Genomic DNA, 23,309 nt, shown 5'->3' on the forward strand with positions numbered 1-23,309 from the left:
TACATTCCGTTCACACAGAGCTCCCGGGCGACGACGGAGTCGACGAGGCTCCCATTCCGAGTGGCTCCACTCCAACGGGAGGGAAGATGGCAACCCTTCTCTCGCGCCGAGAGACAAGATACAGAAACAAAAGATCGACCACCACCTAAGCAAACGTATCCCTTCGAGGACATGGCCCTCGAATCTTTTTCTCCCTTTCTCACCAGCCTCGCGCAGCGCTACAGCAGCGGTGGCCCTCCGCGCTCGGTTCTCACAGTAATTATGTGGATTTTAGACGGGCGAGCGAGAGAGGACAAACAGAGTCCACACACCACAGATAGGAGAGAGGCAGCCTTCGCTACGTGTTTGTTTTCGGGATCTCACGATCTTCCCCGTCGCAACGACGTCCTAGATTAGCACGAGCTGCCCGAGAAACCCGTGCCGAAAATCCGTTTTCAAAGCATACCTTCGTTTTCCGCTAAGGAAAACCTTTCATTGACTTGTGGCGCCTTTGAAGCTCTCGAAACTGCCACCTCATTTCGAGGAATTCCATACGGGAAAAAACGAACTATTGTTTGCGATAAATTAGCGAGGACGGTTCCTGGAAGCTACTTATTGTTTGCGTTGTTACGTTGAAAACGAAGGAATTTGAGTTAAATATGCATTAACAAGTCATCCCACTTGTGTTAACGCGCGTTGTGGCCCGCCATCCTTATAAATAACTTCAATATAATTAAAACAAGGGAAGGGGGGGGGGGGGGAAGAGCGAGAAATATCTTTAGGAGGAATTAAACGACATCGTGTGGTCTTCGTCTCTCACTTGGGATAACTTTGTAAACGAATGATTGAAGCGATGATTACCGGGCGAGACCGTTTACTTAAAAAACCGGGGGGGGGGGGGGAGGAACGCGATCAGATAGCATCGGGAGCGAGTTAAGAACTGGTGCGGAGGCGGATGTAGGACACTTAATGAAACTGGCTACCTCAAATCCGGCATTAAGCGAGCCATTTCGTGATAGCCGGCGTGATTACGTAGCTGTTGCCGCGAACCCGAGAGACCGGACCTCATTTGCGGCATTACGGGGACCCGGTCGCCGAAGTAGCGCGATAAAAGCCGGAAAGATACAGTCCGCCTTACGAAGGCCGATACGCAATTAAAGATTGTCGTACGCGTCTCGAAAAATGTATCCAACAACGGTACACACACGCGACGGAAATGTTGCGGACCCGCCTGACGACCGTAGAAATAGAAGGGATTAAATCTCGATATCGCGATATTTTATACAACGAAAGGGATAAGCGCGTGGCATTTAATCTTAGGTCGCGTCTTAATCCCGAAATAGAGCTCGTCACAAATCTCTCCAGCGACTCCACCAGAGACTTCAACTATAGAAACAGACGTGTTTGAATCATGTGCGTTGTCGTTTCGTTTCTTCAGATAAGAAGAGATTACCTTTCCTCCGTAATCACCTTGCGTAGTCTCGCGTAGCAATTTCCAATATGTGTAATTTAATAATGTTGATATATATATATATATATATATATATATATATATATTCTTTTAAATTCGTCGAACTAGCGATCTCAGAATTCCGACTGGCGTGACTCAGGAGAATAACACCGCGACGAATGTCGGATGGCAACTGCTTTCTACAACTGGCTGACAACGATTTATACTGCACGATGCTTTATCTCGTTAACGAACCACCGGATCCTTGCAATTCGTCCAATGCACAACGTGTATGACACGTGTGTGTCACAAGGACCGCGCAAACTACGATTGGACCTGAATATGCATTAAACGAACGCCGTCTGACCGTTGTCACCGGTGGCGTTCACAAGCTTCTACGGAATAATCGCATAGAATATACGACGTAAAACATTTTAAACTAGAATATTTTGAAATAAAATACCTATAATTTTCACAATGTTCTCTTTTGAGTCCCAAGTAATTAATCTCAACTTACAGAATACCCTATATACAACAGAAGAAAAGTCGAGGAAGTGGGACCCATTGCGAAGAAGAGTGAACGAAAAATGCAAAATGACAAATAAAAACCAGGCAACACGACCACACCCACGAAACACTGACAGTTTTGACAGTTGCCGGGGGGGGGGTTGTGAGCGGTAAGCTCGGGGTTCCTTCTGGCGATTCGCCGAGAAACAAAAAGAGTAGGGCCCTTTGGGAGGACCCTTTGGCTCCTCGTCCTTCGCCACACCGTAGGAGAAGCGTCCCTAATCGTTCCAGAATTGTGCCACACATTTAGCACGCCGTACTGAAATTTGGTCGTACATTTTATCCGATGTCCAAATTGATTGCCATTCGCCTTGTGACTAGCAAAAATTATATGTTCGAAAAATATTTGAAAAATACATTCAAATATAACTTGCAAAATTCGTTAATTGTGAACGCGGGGGCCATTGTAACGTGTTAAAATAGCTTCCCCAAGTCGATCTACCGGGTTCTCTAGACATCGATGTCGCGACAAGTTTATTATCGCGATGTCCAAGATGGTTCGTGCGATGACGAAGGTTTCGACTTGGCGCCTTCCGTACGTTACATCGTCGTGCCAAGAGAGTTTCTCGGAATCACAGAGGAAACTAGCTTTGATCACACATCAGGAAGATGTTTCGATCTTGAACGCGAGCCGAAGACACGCTTTGATGCGGGAGGAGAAATTATAGATATTAATACGAGCTAATATCTCCATACCGGCTTTGACTTGCGCAAGATGTAAAGATATGTGACACCAGGAGCTTCTTATTATTATTATAACTTGAACATTTTATTAGAAATGTTTCCGTAATAAAAAATACTTGGATATTCCACGCTTCATGAGTTTCACAAATAGTGCATTAAAATTTAATAATATAATGCTTTCGATGGCAATAATTCCTATTCGAAACTACGACGGAAATCGAATGAAAAAAACTAGCGGCCACCTATGGTGGTTTCAATAAACCTCGTTAAAAGTATGTATAGAGAATGAAAGATAGAAGAAGAACGAAAACTTAATTTATGAAAATGTATGTTAAGTATTATAACTACCATGTGACTGTATTCATACATATGTTTGGTACAACATGGCTTTATAGACCCTCCGAAAAGATCCCAACAATTTACTAACTTCCGTCTTAGCTCTCTCGAATTAAAAACAAATCCCGTATTAAAACGCATTGAGCTAGCTTGAGCGTGCCATTTTGCGTCAATACATCTCCATAAAATACTAAAAGTCGACATAATTCTGTAAATTATTGAAAGAATTCACATTAATGTTAATGGAAAAAAAAAAAAAAAACGAATTGTCAACGAAAATATATCTCAGCTGTGAAAACAATATTTTATTACGACGAAAGTCCGCGTAGGTTTTTTCCGAGTGAAAGTATTGCCAGATGACACTTCACAATCAACCCTTTAAGATTATAACCACCAGTCTTTTCCCCGAGAAATCAGCGGCAAGAAATAACACTTGGTTCTTGAATCTCGACAGAAATGTGAAGCTTACGTGGATTACGAAACGGGGTGTTGCGGCGTATAAATCAGTCGTGCGCAAGAAGAAAAAAAAAACGTACGAATGCGGGATTTGTTTTACGACTCGAAATACAGACACTACACGTCTTCGTGAGCTTCTGAATGTGTTTGGTTAAACAGAATAACATGTGTGTAACTACAACGGAGGAAGGCCTCACCGTGGCAAATAAAATTATGTCATCGTTGATCCGCAGCAGAGAAATTTAATAATGGCAAGAGCTCTCTCATTCGCATTACACGCTCGATAAAATTTGATTTACGAGCTCGCATTGATTAAGGCTTTCGTTGTTTAAACAACCGAACCCGCCACTTTCTTTTAGACTCCCCTTTCGTTGCGTGAGTCCCAAGCGATGCGGATCGGATTACGAGGATTCAATTCGCTCAATCAGAATACGCGATTGAAATCCGAACACATCTCGGCCATCTTAAAAAATACATTCGTATACAAAGAATATATCTTTATTTTTATTTGTTTATTTATTATATATTTATTACATCTATTTATTGCATTATTTTATATATATATATATATATATTTATTTTTTTATTTTAATTTATTTTATCTAATATTATTTAATTCTATATAAACAAAGCATGCAAAAGTTAGTTTATTTTAATTTTTTTGCAATTGATATCTTTTGTTCTTATTTGAAAATCTTACTGCGTTCGGATTGAAATTCGTATGATTTTCTGTCGTTCTTATTCATCTGGAACACGTGTGCATGGAACAAACAAGAGAGTGCTGACCTATCACGATAGGATAGATACACACAGCGGGAGGTTGTTACCTTACGTCTTAACTTGACTCCGGGTCCTGACTCCTGGTCGAGGTGCCGCATTTTCTAGAACATATTTTCTAAGCGGGCAGCGGATCATACGGAGGTTATGCATCACGCGTAGTAAGAAACATCTCTTTGAACATCGTACCGCTTGACGATAAATCTGATTCGACCGATTCGCGCACACGTGACAAACAATTTGTGTGTCAGCTCGCGGAAAACGCACACGACAAAACGCTGCGGGGAACGAAATGATGAACGACTCGATTGCAACACACCTAGCACACGTAGTTAGAACGATGCACTTCATGAATTCAAATGTTGGAGAGAAGGATGTCCATAGCAGCGCTCATAATTAAATGTGATTATTACACGATGCGAAGGTACAGACTCGACTGACGCGGGAATGTAATAAATAATGTCGACTAACGAGTAAAAAAAACGTCTTATTATGGACTTGATGGTTCGATTGGAATCGTCGTGGTTGACCATCATCAAGATCGATAAACCGATTAGAGTTTTCTCAATTGCCGGCTCTCTAATACAGAAGGGACATTCTCCGGAATCATTTCGCAACGAGTGTTCACCATTCGCCCGCGTTTCCACGAAATTCTAACCCGAGGTGGCGTAGTCCCAAGGTAACGGCGATCATCGATCGTCGCGGACAATGAAAAAGTGGGTTAATGATGTTGTAATATACAACGGCGACACCGCCGTCCATCGCCGGGTTGACGGGCGAACCAGCCTTTCACGCTCATTGCGAAGTACGCGTCTTTATTGATCACCCGTCACCTGTCATCCGCACGGGCGCCATTCGGAGCGAATAAATCAATGCGTGACCGGTAACGTTCGCGAGATCGGCTAGGTGCAGCAATGCACGCACGCGATAATGCGCGCGATGTAACGAAATCGGCGTCCTGGCGCCATGAAATGACAAGTCTGCTCAACAGCGAGACGTTTACGCACTTGATTAACGACATTCCGCGCCAGAGGTGCGAACGAATATGGGCGAATAGTCGATCGGAATTTCTAGAACTGGTGCGAGAGAGTAACTGGTGCGTTCGTTCGCCGATACGTCGATCTTGTCGAAAATTACAGTTCTCTCGGATCGCGAAGAATTCTCAAAGATCTCTCGAGAGCTGAATAAATTGCGTGATATGTTAAGCGAATATGGACAGATTGATAGAAATTTCTAGAATTGATGCGAAAGTAACGCGATCGTTCGCGTTGGGCGATACGTTAAAAGTTGCCAAAAATTTTAATTACCTTGGAACGCAAAGAAAAAAATTCTCAAAGATCATCATTCTCAAAGTGCACTGCTCTCTCGAGCTAAATGATAATTTGCGTGACTGGTTAAGCGAATATGGGCAGTCGATAGGAATTTCTAGAAACTGATGTGAGAATAACGCGTACGTTCGCGTTGAACGATATGTCGATCTTGCCAAAAATTCCTGTTCTCTCTCTCTTTCAAAGCACTGCTCTCTCAAACTAAGTCACTTGCGTGACGCGTTAAACGAAGGCTATTAATAAACGGTAACAGCGATTATGCAAATCGCTACGACGGTAATCGATATCAATATTGATAGACAAACACGCGGACTTCCGCGGACTGATAAAGCGTAGTGTCTCTACGCTACGCTTTATCAGACGAGAGGTATCGTGTAGAAAGGTAATGATAATATCAGCGAAGTACCGGCTCTGGCGAACCGTATCTTCAAATTGCAGGATACGACGCGATTACAAAACGCGACTACACAAGCTAATAACAGATTTGCGGAGATACGCTGGAGATAAAACTCTAAAATTGAATGAACGAGGGGCTTGTGAAAAAAATTGAAACTTCAAGCTAAGAGTATCGCTAAGAATTTTTCATTCTTCTACAAAGATAAATTTCTAAATCAGTGATTTTTTTTTATCACTCGCGCAAATTTTTAATAATACCTTTGTTGCGTATTTTTCCCGATAGGATTCAACTAGCCTGCGTTTAACTACGACGGGATAATTAAAAAAAAAAAAAAAAAAGAGAGACATAAACCAGTTCTGCCACGACTAGTTGGTCCTCCGGTTGGGAGGGTGATCATTATCGAACTGACTCGATAATAGCAAACGAACGGCAAACGGGATAGATTTAAATCGACGCGATCATTTCCGACAATGACAGTCCTTCATAATCCGTTCCGTGGGCAGAAGAAGATGTTACCGGTAATTGCCGACGGTAATATCGGCTGTGTAACTCGTGTGCTTGTCCCGAGACAAAGAGAAAGAAAAGAGCGTCGTAATGTCCACAGCGGCCCGACGTCGTTAAATCGCGCGACAATCAATGAGCTTCTCCTGATTCTATCCGTTTATCGCGTGCTCGCCTTGACTCTCGATCCTCTTGCTTCTGGACAAGGATACCGGTTCAAGAAGAAGCACCATCAAGTGAAAACTTTGCGTTACCAATATAATAGGTTGCCGGACGCAGCAACCTATTAAACGATTAGATTTAATCAATGACGCTATTCCTTTCCCTCTTTCTGGATTACGTCTCTCTTTCCTTCTTCTAGCTGTAAGCAGGTTTCTTTTTAACTCTCTCTTACAAATAACTTTTCGACTTATTCTTTCGCAGCTGATTTATCAGATTTTTATTTCTTTAATATCTCTTTTGTATATTAACTTAATTTATTTTTTGTAAAAAAAGAAACAAATAATGTATATATCATCGCTGTCATTTATTTTTTAAGATTTCGTAATCTCCATTTCTTGGAATTACACTTTTTTCAAAATAGAGCACCGTTTACAGAGCAGGAAATTGATTTCAGGTGTATACCAGTATTATTATTAAACCAGTATTATTAAATTGATTTAACAAAAAAACAAAATTTTTCTCGGGCGTAAATCGAAATTCTTGTCGCGAGCATTGAAATCCGAGCAATACTTTCCAACTTTCTCGGAATCTTGTCTCGGCGTTTGACGATGTTCGAGGATGCCGCGCGTGTACTAGGATATCCTTTCTCTCCAGACACATGCATAAAATGCCTGGTGTCTACCTGCGAGAAGCGGCGTTAAAAATACGCGAGAGTGCGACCGTTTCGCGTGGTATTTCCGGCGCCATTAAACGGTCAGCCTAGTCAAAAGCCACTTGGCTGGTCGTGTGTGTTTACTCTCCAGGTTAGCGAAATTCCTCACACCGAAACCGCGTCCCGGTATCTCGCTATTTCACGTTTCCATGTATCGAGTGACAAATCGTTCACATATTTCTCGCTATTAAGCCATGACGTTGGTTTAATCTTGGTATCTTCATAGAGCGTTAACCGATTATTTTTTTCAACATTTATCTAATTATTTATTACTGCTCGCGTTAATTTTTTCGGGAATAAATTTTTGTAGAAATTTTTTTGTCTCGCAAAGGAGCTCCACGTTAAAAAAAAGATCACTTTCTTTTTTCCTTTCGCGTGTTCATGCGTGCTCGGTACGTGCGTGCTCAAGTGCACACGCGGCTTAACGTTTTCCTTTCAAATAGCGCGCTGCCGTTTATCCGGCTTGTTAAGATTTTCTTCCTTGACAAGGATGTAGTCTGAGTGGATAATAAGGATTCGTCTACGTCGGTAGCTGTATCGCTTAAACGCGTCTGAGTAGCCCCCTTCTGCGATTGCAAAGCATTTAAGTGCATGAATGGTGCGATTACAAGTACTTCGGAAATACCTGCCGTGCGTGTAAAGTGTGCGGCGAATATGTTAATTTGTTACCGCTGAAATGTAGACATTTGAAAAATCTCGCGAGCCACTGTCGCTTCAAGACGCCTCTCTCTCTCTCTGTGTTTTCTTTCGTCGTATGTATGGAACGAGTTTTACGACACGGCATTGTAACTTGTTAATCAATAAAAATGTCTGCTCGCACCATCATAATTCTCCGAAAATATATCTCAGAATACAAAACGGAAAAAAGGAAAAAAAAAAAAAATATGAGAAAGGAGACACTGACAATGACAATCTCGTCATTAAGACAAAGTCGTTAAATAGCAAAGTGTTCATTACATTTCTGCGAAACAATCTTGGAAAGCAATGACCCCCGACAGTGAAAACCTCACGGTAATTTACAAGCCGTAAATACATCATAGAATTTCTACGATCTCTAGAGTGCTCGTTAGAGTAAACCTGATACGTTTTCACTCAGATACGAACGTAGGGATCGCTGTCACGAAAAATTTCAATGTGATCTATACACACCCGCCAACATGTCTGTCTAGGCTGATATTTGGAATAGAAGATACCGTGACAATGATACCGAGAACAGTTACACGTATCGAAACGGGATCAGATACCGACATTAATACTCGAGCAACAGTCTTCAAGGCGCCGAGAACCTTCATCGGCAGACTCTTTTCATCTGCCGTTCTTATCGTTGTGTCACAATAACATAGGGAGTTTATTGGCGCCTCGACACGGAGACCCCTCGTGATTTTGATTTTCCTCAGGAGTTAGGAGGGCGTAAGGAGAGGCGTGTCGTGTTCCGACAGGATGATCTTTTTCCATCGAGCCGAAATAAATTCAATTTGTCAGACGCCGCATTCCTCAATTCCCCCACAGGCATGTTTTGCCTGTCTCGACAAATTAAAACTATTTCTCTACCCCGCGTCTCTCTTAGGTGTAATTAAAAACCTGCGCGGATGAGAGAAACTTGTCACGCGATCCGAGAAATTTGTTGGCTAAAATAATCGGCTCGCCTCGAAAATTCGTTCGGCGCACGATTTCTCGCGGAAGGGATCTCAGAAAAAATAACAGGAACGGGCCATATATGGATCGATCGACGATTTACCTTTTACACGCGTTTATTATTTATTCGGTCGTTATTCAAGAAAAAGAAAACGTTCGTACCGGATACGTCCGATTACGCTCGCTCGAACTGCAACGAGTGACATTGGCCGTAACGAGGAACGATTCTTACCGAAAATGTTATCTTCCGATATCGAGCGCGGCCAGCCGCGCCAAATGCGGCGAGTGGACAAGTGTAAACTTGGCGGCATAATCGCCTCGACGCGTCGCCAATCGGCGGGAGGGACGAGGCGGGTTCCATGTAACCGAAGCAATTTGCCTGTCGGATTACCGCTACGAAATCGCGTCTTAATTAACGCCCCTGTCAGTCGGCGCGACGACGCGTTAGAAGGAACGCGGCCGTCGCGTCGTCCCGCGCGTTCTCCAACTTTGTTGGTTGACGGTATTCCGCGAGATATTGTGATCGCTTGCGCTTTCGTAATCCGCGTATAATCCGACGACGAGGCGCATACCTTCGTAAAGAAATAAGTACATGCCGTCGGCGCGCCATCGACGTCAAATAACATGCCGCATTTATGACATTAGCGACATACGGTTCTCGAGAACAGACGTTTCTGCGCGGAAATCGCGCGTTTACGATCGGTCCCACCCGTCTTCCTTATGCCAAATGCCTTCCATATCCATAGCTTGTTCTCGCTCGATATTAGCTCGAGAACAGACCGCGACCGTGCTATAAATATCCCGATATACAATTTATGAAGTGCTTTTTGCGGCCAGCGGACCAGCTTTACGCGACGTTACAGGTGCCCGGCTGGCAGGTAAGGGGGTGTTGGGTGCCGTGTGTAAATACGCATGCAATACGCACACCCGAGCCCAGTGATTTACGCATTATGCGGCACGACCGTTTACACGACTAATGGCGCCGTAGACAAAATATTAGGAATAAATGGATGGCTTCAAAAGCCCATTGTTTGAGGCAAAAAGCCAAAGTTTGATAACGAGCGTGCCTAACGGGAGTCGTTAGAACGCCCCCGTAACCAAACGCATGGTCAGAATTATTTTTAGAGATATATTTCGGTCCGGCAAGTTCATTTGAACTCCTCCATTATTTTACATATTTATAATGAAAATAAATAATATTCGCATTTAACAATAAATGATTCCCAAGCTATACCACGAGTGCGTGAAAATTGGCGAGCAATCAATTTTGCTGATAAATATAAAAATTTAGCCAGATATAGATCTGAAAATAATTTTGGGCATCCAAAATTATTATGTATGATATTCAAACTGATTGCCAGAAGATCGAAAATTTTTTCAGTATCATTATGATGCTCAGGCATCATAATAATTTTGATGATCCAACGAAATAATTTTCAAGTTTTTGTAACTGCCCAAATTTTTAGATTTTCTACAAACAACTGTCTAACAAAACAACTGTTCTCTCCATGTATAATAACGAGCAGAATCTATTGGGCATCGTTTATTTTCGAAAGGAGGTCGAATGCATCTCGTGGCCTCGTGAAGGTAACGAGGCGACGGTCTCTCCGGATAATCGTTGAATAATACGAGCTACCTGAACGCAAATCGGGATTAACGGCGCGGAAAATTAATAACGCAGAAGGAACGCGAGTCGATTACGAGCTTTAAGTTGCCCACCGCGGCGCCCGCAAAAGGGCGTCTTTCAATTTCCATATGCCTGGTTGGGCACAACCAGCTGTCACCGTCGATGATAACGAAAGAAACGAACAGCTCGGACACACTTCACAATATAGAGATGGATAAAATACAGGGTATTCCGAATTCAGAAACGTTCACGACATTCCGAAGTCGCGTTCCACAAGTGATTTCCTAGAGAGAATCGACAGAAAAGAAAAGGATTAAGCAAAATGATTGCGAATTGTCCTGTTTCGTATCATGGTGAAATCACGTCTGTAAGCAAAGTAAAGTTTATTGGTACGATAGTTCAACGATGATGGACGAACATTTGCAATCCTGCAAATGTTCGTCCATCATCGTCAATTGACGCCGACGAAAAAGAGTTTAATCGTTGGTACCTGTTCTCGCGCGCGGGCAAACGTGCGTTTATGGTAACAAGAGAAAGAAGGAGAAAAAGAGAGACGGACAAACAGACGGACAGAGAGAGAGAGAGAGAGAGAGAGGGGGGGGGGGGAGAGAGACTCGTGTCGAGACGTATATTATCTGTCGGTATTGCAAATTATGGCCTGCAGCAGGAATTCGAAAGTGATCCTGTGCGTTTGCAGCCGAGTCTCCGTAGCGGAATAATAATTATTATTATTCCGCGTGACACGCGCCACGATAGCTTTGTTATCGGCAGGAACCAATACCCGCTAAGAGAATGCTCGATCTCTACGAGGTCTCTTAGAAATGCCGATGTAATTAAAGCGGGATAACAAATTAATCCTTTTTACCGTCATTCCCCGATATCCTATTCGTTGAATTTAATCCCCTGGTCACGCATCGTTTCTTATTTCTTCAAAGGGGGAGCTTAATATCGTTGGTCAATTAAAACGCGGTAGCAAATTACACAGTGGCTGTTCGCCGACCATGCAGCGGTTTCAATTTCACTTAGACGCACGTTCAATAACCGATAGCCGATTAATATGCCGTTAATAGACCGACGGCATACTCGATTAATCTTCTAACGTGAATTTTAGCATTACGTCGAACGAGCATGCTGCGGGCGAGCAAAACATGTTGCGGCGAAAAACGTCGCGTTTCATTAATTTCATACTTCGCATATTCTCGTTATAATAGCACCAATACTTCGTAACAGGGTAATTGATGCTTTCAATTATTTTATTCCGGGCGGTAAGAGCTTGGCAAGCCTTAATGATCACCGCTAGTTAATTAATATTTAATTAATATAGGAAAAAGTAAGGCGTATATGAAAAGAAAGTGACGATAAATTACGTAAAAAAAAAAAATGAAGACAGGTCGGATTGTCGGATTTCTTTACATGTCATTATGCTTAGATACATAACAATCCTAGGGAAATTTAGGCAAGATGCTATATAAATTGTATTTGTATCAAAAATATATTGAAGGATAATTACTCGCTTAACAATGAATTGGTAATTTCTTAGAATCAGTATTATCATTAAGAAATAATGAAGAGCATAGTATTGTAAATAGTATTATAGTGAAATCAAACTAAAAAAAATTAAAAAATTCTAAAATAAAATAAAAAACAATGAGCGTGATTTTTAAAAAATTCTAAAGATATTTAATTATAATGATTATACTGCAAAAATTGTTTATACTTTAGTAACAAATTTGAATGTCCTACATAAATATTCCGATTTGGTGCAAAATTATTTTCATATTTGTAAACGGTCAAATTTTTAGATACTTCAGTGAAACATAAAATGAATGAACAAAATTCACGTTGAAAACGGTGAAATAATCTTTAGTGAAATATTTGGTCCATCTCTCTCTCTCTCTCTCTCTCTCTCTCTCTCTCTCTCTCTCTCTCTCTCTCTCTCTCTCATTTTAGTTAAAAAGAATTTTCAATGATCCAGTTTAACACAATAATTTATGTACTTACACTGAAGAAAGTAAAACACTGAAGAAGCCGAGACACATCGACACATGCGACGATCGTTGTCGAGTCGTCGTCAGGCGATAAGGACTTTCGAGATCCTCAACAGGAGTTTCTTTCAGAAGAGTCGCACTTTCTCGCGACTCTCGTCGGCCAACCGTGTCCTTGGCAAGGACCACGACTAGACAGATGGATTCACACGCGAGATCACGCGCCGCGAGAACAACGGGCCGCGTTGTTCACAGAACCGTGGCCACTAATCGCGTCAAAACACGCGTTAAGGATCATCCGACCCGGGAACAGACGGACAGGCAGCGACCGACGAGGAAACCGATGGACGGACGGTCGGATGGCCGGACAGACGGATGAAGGAACGAAACCGGACAGACGCAGCACATGCGGCACGGAGAAACCATGTTGATGCCTGCCGGCTTCGGATCAGGTTGAGTGAGTTGTTCCGAGTTGTTCACCCTCCCCCTTATGCAGCCCATCTACATGTCTACTCATGCAAGATAATGCCGACTACTCCGGATGTCCCCGCGACGACTCCCTCCTTCGACGCGGCTCTGAAACTTCAATTACGTGGGAGGAGAATCAGGCACCTCTATTTTGCGTTCATTAAATCTCGATTTTACTTACAGCTTAATAAGGCTCCTTTTATTTTTCGAGAGTCAAATATTTATATGTAATATTTATTTGTATTAATTATTTGCTCGTATTTGTTACAAATGAGAATATAAGATTAACTGATGTTTCCATTTAAAAATTCCGTATTGCATCGTGTCATTATGTTTCGTCTTCGTGCTAAGGTGGCCAAATAGATTAAACCATCGACAGCAAAGTAATACTTTTTACATTTATATCGCCTCAGATCAGACTTAGGTCTCGGAGTCTTTTTGAAACGTTCACTCGTAAACTCTTACCGGTCACTCTTGCGTGGGTTAACACAATCGACACGGCTATGTTTTAGTGACACTTTGAAAGTCGATGTAACGATTACTTTTCTCGGAATTCAAGCTGAGAAAGTTACACAAATACCGACGAGTCAGCGGTAGGACAGAGACACTATTTAAAAGCAAGAGACATTCTCTGAGTGAGTCGTCTGCGCAAAATAATGCGTATTTTACATGGCAAACCTAGAATTACATAGTTGTAAAAGTTCTCTCGTATTATCATAAACGTAAATCATTACTCGTTACTTCTTATACACAACATTTCTCTTTCGTTTACATATTCATTCTCGCCACTTAACTACGCGAGGCTATTTTATATATCAGAGATTTTCTACCAAGGATTTACCTCGTAACTGTCTTCGAATAATAAAGACATATTGTACTTCTGATTGTCTAGATCTTGATTTAACTCTCGAGATTATCATTACGTATCGTATTGTGCGTAGGAAGTGAAATCACGGCTGATTTAGCTGCGGTACATCCGTTCCCTTCCAGTGCATCGCATCCTGCGCAATTGCGATGTTGCAGAAAGCACAGCACCTGAATTCTAATTTGATCAATTTGTCGGCGCAGCGACGGTTTCCTCGAAGCGGCTAAGCTCGTCCGATAATTCATCCGCGAAATGCGTCCCCGGTCTCGTTGACCAAAAGATTTACGAGCGCGCGGCGAACGAGGAAACTCTGCCGCTGTGCTTCTCTGATACGCCTCGTGAATCGCCAACCGAGCGGAAATAAATGTCTCGTAAACCTGCTCGGTCCACGGGAGGGAAAGAGAAACGCTTCGGGCACCTTTTTTCTTCCTTTTTAGCGAAGTCCTCTGCTCTCGGGACGCTTGGAAACCGGGAAAACGCTACAGGGAGAACCAGCTTTCCGCAGATTCTATCGTCAGAAGGATAAAACAGTACACGGAATCGTTCGAACGGTCGACGCGACCTTGAAAGTGATATCTTCACGCGTGACAAATGTAAAATCATCTTTTCAAGTTGACCACGTTATAAAAAAAAAAAATCTTGGGACTGGAGTTTTTTAATTTAATGTATGTCTCTCGTGTCTCTCGAGGGACCGTCTTGGTAAAACATAATTATAATTTCGTCCATGCCACGAGAGATTGATGAACGCGAGACTAAAATATAATCTAAGAGCAAATCCGCTCGAAATCGCTCGACATTTCACTTTCGTGAGCCATCATTTATCAGCGTGGATCGATCCCGATCCTCGATCGTAGGAAGCATCGTCGCGACACGACGTCACCCTGATCTCCGATATCCTCGAAGACACATTGTCCGCGTCCCACACGGCGTCCGCGTTCCCGCTGGAAGCCGTCAACCTGGCTTGATATTTCTCGATACGGTCGCCAGCAAATTACTCGGCTACTCGTTCCAGGCTACTATCTAACCAGGGTGCCTCGTGGTTCTAACTCAGATAGCTATCAAGTCGGTGGCGTATCAATCGATAAATGCGTATCGAACCGCGGTCTTGAGGCCCGACGGCGATGTAACCCGTAGATATCCGATGACTCGTTAGAATCGATCCCGGTAGGCGAATACGTGGTGTATATTTTACATCCTAACACCGAAATTCTATCTAATTCCGGATATCTCGCGTACCATCTTCTTCTCGGTGAGAAGAATTTTTCTGTGAACCGTTTTATGTATTTCATGGATCTCAAATTACATCCGTGTGACTTGCAAGGAAACATAAAAAATATTTTGAATTTTAGCATATGTGTTTGTGTTAAATTAGACACCTTGTATATTATGTACGACGGTCGATTAGACACGTTATTATCTTTAAATGTGCGATTTCAGACGAACGGGATATTATCAGATTCTTATGGTGATTCCTGTTTGACGCGTCGTCCTCTTTGCGAAGTACGGATGCTCAAAGTGACGCAGCTGAATCTTCTCTCTTTTTTAATAGTCTTCCTCTAGGTAATTAGTCGTTTTCGACCACGTACGACAATCACGGTGACACTTCGTGACAATGATGTGTGATGATTTATCAAATTACCCGTGCCCCAATTACGACGAGATATTAACAATTATCACACAAATATATATAATGCATTATTATTAAAAATGTTCGGGAAACATAGAATTATTCTTATTATTCACACTACAATTCTTGTATTCTAGTAATTATTATTATCTAACAATAATAATAAAAAATACAAGAATACAAGAATTGTGAAGCTATTCGGTTATTCAACGCGCAATTTTTGAGCGAATTTCGCTTTAATCATCTACCGTGACTGGTCAAGTTAAATGCACTGTTCCATAACTTCCGAGTCTTATTTCCATGTTTCATTGTTCATCGCCTCGAAGCGACGTGCGGCAATAATGATGCCGTCGAACTATATAATACGAAACGTGCGTCTATGCTCGAAACAAGGCAAAGGGGTCGGATGGAACACTGTTTAGCGATTGTCTCGAACATGTTTTACGATTTGTTCCTCGACGAGAGTTGTTTCGCGCTGGTCCCATTCCCGTGTCAAACATAATCATCAATCATCCCGTCCATAGAACTCTTTCCCACGAATGTTTGCATTGGACGTTTCTTCGCGGGGAACGCACATTACGCGATGCTCTTTGGAGTAGGCGTCTCCCCGAGGAGCGAGAGGAAAATCGTGACGGAGGTTTCAATCGAGCGGGAGATAACGATTGGCCTGGGGATTTCTGAAGTGATCGTAAACTGATCGTCGCCACTAATGTCAACGCTCGATAAACCAGATAGAAGATGATGACAGCACCGACTTCCATTCGCGCGATCGAATATAACGATGCGGAAAATAAAGAATTTAGCAACGATGTACATTGAATGTAAATTACGAAGAACCTAGAAAGAAAATATGTGCGTTGGCAAACAATTCATTCTCTTTCGAGTTTAAGCGGATTATTATTTCTACATAATCTCACTTTTTTCTTAATCTTAAGCGGAAGGTATTTTTTTTAATTTTATCGGAAGGTTTATTATTTTTAATATATTTATCTATATTTATATTTTCATGTTCTCTCGTTTAAGAATAGATATTTTAGGTAAACCACGAGCAAGTAATTTAATAGTATGAATTGAGACTACAAACAACAATGTTGCTTTAAGTGACTTTTCAAATGTTGATGTATCTAGATTATGAGGCTTCATTGTCGATTGTTTTAAAGATCATTGTCGACTAGTGGCATGACTTTACATCCAGTCCGTGCATAGAGATAATAATTGATTAGACAAACGTCTGGCATCGATAGGTTACACACAGTGGACACTTTCTCACAGCTCAGTCCTAGAGGCCTGGTCCGATAATTGTACTAATGCGCTTTGTTTGCTGAGCTTGCTCCCCTGAGGACATTAGAGAACAACTTTGAGAGATCCTACGCTCGGCGACAAAGGGGTACGTCCCCGAGAAGACTCCTAAAAAGGAGAAGGGAGATCATAGAAAAAAGATAACATAGTGCATACGACTATTCGATTATATATTTCTTATTCGAGCAAATTGACTAAGGTCGAAGAACGTGCCGACGAAAGTAATAAAAGTTCTCAACATTTTCTTCCGAGACTATTAAACAAAAATTAAACCTCACGTAACTCAAGAAATTGTATTGATGAAAAAAATTATATTAACAATTATTAAATGAAAAATAATGTACGTCTTGCGTAATTTTTAACTGATTAATCGATCGTTTGAGCCGCAATTAATCGAAACATCGTGTTCGCCAATGTATCAATGGTATATATGCGTGTAACGATTCAAGAACTATAATGACGTAGCGTGTAAACACGCGAATGCGAGATACGATTAACGTTTCTCCACGATGAGAAAATCAAGTTAAAATTGCGACTGATAATGATCTATTACAATATCCATCGATTTCTCCGGTCTTTGCCCGTACCGAACGTACGTCGTAATCGCAACGGCAACGCCATGCATTTACTTCCGCGAGATATCGCGTCGGGGAGCAGAAATAAACGCTGCGTATCATTGCGTACACATGCTCACGGAGAGAGAATAACAAATCTGGTGAAATCAATCTAAACAGATAGAATGAGGACGAGTTTATTGCTTCGCTATAACCAATAATTTCTTGGAAGGGAACAACTTAATATAATCAATAGTAATATCGACTCGACTAAATTAATTTAATTTTATAAATGATAATATATATGAAGATCGATCAATCGCGACGTAAATTATTCTTAGCTTGGTCAATTTACGTCGTGCCGTAAACGTGGTGAAATATAAACATTGAAGCTTTTATGGATACATAATTTTTAAGTGACCATTCATTTTCTCACGATTGTCGGAATAAAGTCTAATCTATCTAATGCACGCGATACGATGTGGGGTCCCTAGTCACATGCATAATTATTTCGAAACGTAAGCGACCCGAGATTATCGGCTCGAGGAACGGAGAGGTTTGTCGCATCTAGGAACTCGCTTTATCGAATGAAAGTTCGTAAATCAGGCCGTGGCGGCCATTATATGGCCGAAGCTTTCAGGCGGGCGATCGATTGGCCCGATATAAGGGCGAAACAATCAATTCGTTCAATTAGTAATCTGACGCGCCGGCCTAACGATAATTCAAACGACGCTTCTTTAGGGAATGCCGATCTAAACCACCGATTTTTAATCTCGTCATTTGTCTTTGTTGAACTGTTGAACCAATATCAGGCACCTTTGAGTTTGATATCAGATCGATGCAACTTTTTTTTTTTAAACTATTGATACTTTGCATTGATGCAGTTTCTAACAATTAAAAAAAAAAAAAAGAATTCCGTACAGAGGAAATGAAGGGGGTAATCGATTTTCAGAATTGATTATCGATTTAAAAGTATAACTTCGGGCTGCGTTGAAAGTTTGTTGATAATAATGGTAAGTGGTATAAACGATTGTTTCGAATTTATATATGAAAAATTCAATTAAGAAAAATAAAAAATTATAAAACACCCAAGATCATCCCATTCTGCTGAACAAAATATCATCTATTATCCTGTTGTTAGAAAAAAAGATTTTTATTACAATTCATAAAAATTGGCATAATTAATTAACGCCCTTTATCCCGAAGTTCTTTGTCACAACAATTAATACTTAAATATCGTAGATGTTAATGATTGCCTTTGCAGTTTGGCAATTACGAAAATACGCTGTGCAATTTTACGCGTTAATGAATACGATACTTTAATCAACATCACGATATCGATTACACACGCGTTTCTGCTGTAAAACGACACCTTCATATCGGTCACGCATTTATTTCAAATGGCTAATAATGGCGCATAACGTCGTGTCGTATCTGTGACAAAAAATTAACAGCCTGCGTGGAATGTGTGTGACACTTAATTTTGTAATAATCAAACAATTGGAATATAATATTACACGAGATACGATGATTCGTAAATGAGTTTGATGCAAAACGTGATTTTTTTTCTTTAAAAAAAAGCCGTATGACTTTTACGAGTTCATATTTAATTGCAAAATTTTACGGAAATTTTACAGGAATTTTAAACAATAAAAGATTCAAAGGATTTCAATTGCAATACATTAACACGAGGAATTTTCTCGCGTTGTTTATATTTTGAAACAAAAAAAAACGTGACGATTCTACCTTCTCTATTTTATGACTTCGAGTATTTTGTAATTATCATTGTACAATAAGACAACTTGTTTAATCAACTGATAATCGGCATAGTCTATTGTTCGCTTTCGCTAGTATCTACAGTTTCGTGTCGATATCGCTGTCGAGCGACAAATGAAAAGATATATAAGAACGGCAGACTAGGTTCGCGACGCAATGAGTTCCGTCAAAAATTTTTCTTGGCGAGGATTTAGAGCGGAAGGATACGCTCGAATGCTTGATTAATAACCGACTCTGCAGCTTACATTGTCACGATTTTGAGTATGCGAATCGGCTTTACGGTTGAAATCTTGCGCGTATCACATATCCGACGGTTTTGTTTTAAATAATCAACGAAGCGGAATTCCGAAGAAATTTATGTCCATCCGTAAATTTATAGGTGATTACCGTATTTGCGGACGCGCGTTCGGCTTTGGACGTTGAGAAATCGCTACTTTTTGTCTAAGAATTTATCAGGATTTCCCCCTTAGTCCTAAATCTAAATCGCCAACAACACGACGTGGTTGAGACGTCGCATAAATCGTCCGTGTTCCTTTTCCGCGTCTGTCCTCTCCAACTCGCGTTTTCATTCGCGTGAAGCCGAGATTAGAGAGAAATCGGTGGCTTCCACACGTCGCGTATCTGATATTATGAGAAATGATCGCCAGGTTAAAAATGCTAATCGACGATTTTCAAATTAAACGATTGCAAAATCTCGGAACACTCAACTCGGCGTCGCGTTATCGCCGAGAAATAAAATTTTTAACCGCGTCGATCAACTGTTCACGTTACGCTAAGTTTAATACCTGTCGCGATATTAATCAGCAGCCTTCGACCGCGATCATTATTTGCATATCGGTAGACTGTACATACTGTTCCAACGTATTCCTGGGAAACGAAGTTGATTTTTCATTGATGTATTTATCGACAGAGATTTAGTATTAGGATTTCGTATTGATTTATTCTTTAACGCGACCGTTAGATATTTATGATGATTACTCTGCCATATTAGAAACCCGCATATATCAGCAATATATCTCTTCTTCAAACGGAAGTTGTACAGTTGGTTATAAATAATGCGGAACAAACTGTCGAAATTTAATTCGATTATTTATTATATAAATATTAACAACTTTGTAATGTAAAACAATGCCTAATGAAGCTTCTGTTATTTTAAAGGACTTCAGCTGTTGATAAAATAAAGAAGATAAAATTATAAGCGAGCTCTCTCATTCTATCTCTTCTGTTCTCTCATTTAATTTTGGGATAAAAACACAATTATTTAATCTATCATATTATATTATTATATTATAATATAATCTATCACATTAATAGTTTCATATTTGATGATTAAGTCATATAGACAGTCGACATATGTTATTATGTTATTATATTGCAATATACATGCGTGATATTGTAAAAAAAAATAAACAAAATAGGCGACTGTTCACTGTCTCGCGTGGATCGAACTAAACAGACTTAAGTTCGAGTGTCATGTAAATTCGGCAGGTGCATCGTCCACGAGAACCGTCTTCCCGCGCCGTAGACTCGGCTCCCTCCGGGTGAAAGTCTGCGTATTTCGCCATTATTCTTTCGCGAGGGCCAAAATTACGGACAGTGTGAATCAAATGAGCCGGTAATGCTGGAACGCACATAGCCGCTAGCCACGGCATTCGGTGACTTATTGCGGGTTGCTAATCGACGTTCGACGTGGGCGACGTGGGCGTAGGTGGTCCCACCCCCGTATGAAAGTGAACATAATAAACGAGGCGAAAAAAAGATTCAGATTACGAGAATTTCAAGAACGAGCGAGGGCAATTGTATATTTTTACATTTTCACGCGATCTAGAGTGTTCTTAGATAATAGATAGATTATCGCAGAAATGCGAGAATGGCGAGAATATTCTCAGAAACTATTGCGATGTTTACCTGCGATGGAAAAAGCGTAGTTTCACGTAATATATCGAAGAGCGGTAACTGGCGAAAAAAATTATGTGATCGTTCCGTCTATCAATGATAATAAATAACATAAACGAGAGCTCGGCGTTCCAAACGGTGTTCCAAACATAAATTGTCGTATCTCCGATTGGGGGCGGGGGGAGCGGGGGGGAGAGATAGGAAGTGCGCGCATAATTTAACATCGGATACGGGGATCGGATAAGTGGCTGGTATTTGCTAATTACGTGTCTATCAAGTCTCGTATGTATTCGCGGCATCTAATTGATGCAGTTCGCAGACGCTAGAATACGCGCTAATAAAACGCGTCTCGTCGCATGCAAAAAAAAAAAAGGACGACGGCTAGTGACGCGCGTGGCTAATGAGTCTCATAGTCATTCGCGAACGGGCATTATCGCGCGGATTTCGCGAGGATACGATAATCGTATAAATTAGGCCCATCATCCACGCGGGCGAGATGCCCGCTGCTCTCCTCCGGCTGCTCTCGGCATTAATCGAACGGTACTTCCCGCGCGGGCGCGATTAGCGGCCGATTAATGCCGGCTGTCCTCGCTCGCTCTTCCCGGTAATCAGAATTTTTTCGAGGAAACGGAACGATCGTGTGCCGATCGTCAGGACTTTTCCGCGCGCGGATAATGATCGTGCGCTGGTAATTAGAATTTTTCTCGGGGCCGAATAAGGATCGTGCCTGGGCGATCGGGATTTTTGCACGGGATCACGGGGCGATCGTGCCCGTCGGATTAAATCCGCCGCGTTATGATCGAGTAACTGCAAATCCTTGATCTGTAAATCCTTGATTTACGCCTTTACATTTGTAGAGAAATCGATTCGCAAGGATAAAGGATATCTCTCTGGCGGCGGTGAGAGCTCGAGAGAAATCGCAAGCTCCGTAGTGAAGTTGTAACGTGAAATTTTTGACGAGGGAGAGGGAGAGCGAATTTTTGGATCCCGATGGGGATCATTTCCCGGGTCCTCCCAGGTCGCTACTTATTTATTTATCCGCGGCCGGCGATAAATCACGGGGATTGATTCTTCGCGGTGGTTATACGGCGACTGCACTATTGTTCTCTCGTTGCCGCGGGCAACATACGTACACACATATACAGCAGACGGGGGTAATGGAAGTCTAAATGTCAGCGTAAATATTCATCGGCCGCGCGTACGCTGCAAAACGGTCGCGTTGGATTTCCGTTATTTATGCTGTTACGGCCGTCGCGTTGCGGCGAGGACCGTATTCTCAAATATCCGTTCGGGTCCGCTCCGAGCATCGAGAGAGAGAGAGAGAGAGAGAGAGAGAGGGGGGGGGCAGGCGGTGGCGCTTTTATGCCCGCGTTAAAATTTTATTGTCGCCCCGTTACCCGCGGACAATCCCGTGCGCGCGGCCCGTATATCATAAGTGGGCGTAAAGTGACATCGTTACTTATAAAATCAATTGTCATTCGCGGAACACGTTGTCGCGAAGTGTCGCGGCGCCCTCGCGCCTTCGGGATTGTTAAAGCGAACTTTGTTGTTGCCGAAGGGATAAACGCGGCGAGGCTTTCATAAACGCGGACGGATACGGCCGCGCGGCTCGAGAAGCTGAGAGAGAGAGAGAGAGAGAGAGAGCGATGCCAATCGAAGGCGGTTAGACCACTCGCGCGTACTTTGGCGCGCAATGCGAAATCACGTCGTGTGTGCGTCGTATATATTCAGCTCCAGCTTTTTTCGCTCTTATTCTATCCCGGCCTATGATTTATCGCTCGTAACATTCTACATTCTGCATTCTTACCTCACGTAATCCTCGAGGCTTTAGATAATCCCTCAATCATGCCTCCTGTAAATCGCACTCGCGCTTTTAAAAAGATTATTATTTACAGGATTATCAAATGTATTTTCAAATGTTTTTAAACGCGAAACGCAAACGCGATAAATCGACATATCGCATCGCTCCGTGTCTCAAATCTTCCGCGTGATCGCGATTGGCTTCATCGCGGGAGCTCCCAACGAGGCGTGCTCCGAAACACACCGTATTGTGTGAATGCAACGCGCACGTTGCATTCAATCGCATTTACGACGCCACTTATCGTAAGTGACGTATAAATGACTATAAGATGCCGATCGCGTCTTGGCCAACTAATTCTGCGCCGTTTATGATTTTGATAAGCGTCCCCTGACGATAAGTGTCTCCAACGACGTGTTTACGGACACGA

General features: G+C 41.9%; 1 protein-coding gene across 2 annotated transcripts in view; it reads right to left on the bottom strand.

Annotated features, from left to right (window-relative positions):
• LOC105432546 (uncharacterized) overlaps positions 1-23,309 on the bottom strand; it is a 70,013-nt gene that overhangs the window by 34,035 nt on the left and 12,669 nt on the right. Inside the window, exon 1 of one of the 2 annotated variants that reach the window (XM_089085545.1) lies at positions 1,433-1,453. The exons of the other annotated variant lie outside the window; for it this stretch is intronic. The gene's annotated coding sequence lies outside the window, so the exon portion shown is untranslated. Of the gene's footprint in view, positions 1-1,432; positions 1,454-23,309 lie in introns of those variants that run through there. 2 annotated transcript variants of the gene reach the window in all.

The sequence above is a fragment of the Pogonomyrmex barbatus genome, unplaced genomic scaffold (assembly GCF_055798465.1).
Source record: "Pogonomyrmex barbatus isolate J1 unplaced genomic scaffold, ASM5579846v1 scaffold10, whole genome shotgun sequence".
NCBI classification, from domain to species: Eukaryota; Metazoa; Arthropoda; class Insecta; order Hymenoptera; family Formicidae; genus Pogonomyrmex; species Pogonomyrmex barbatus.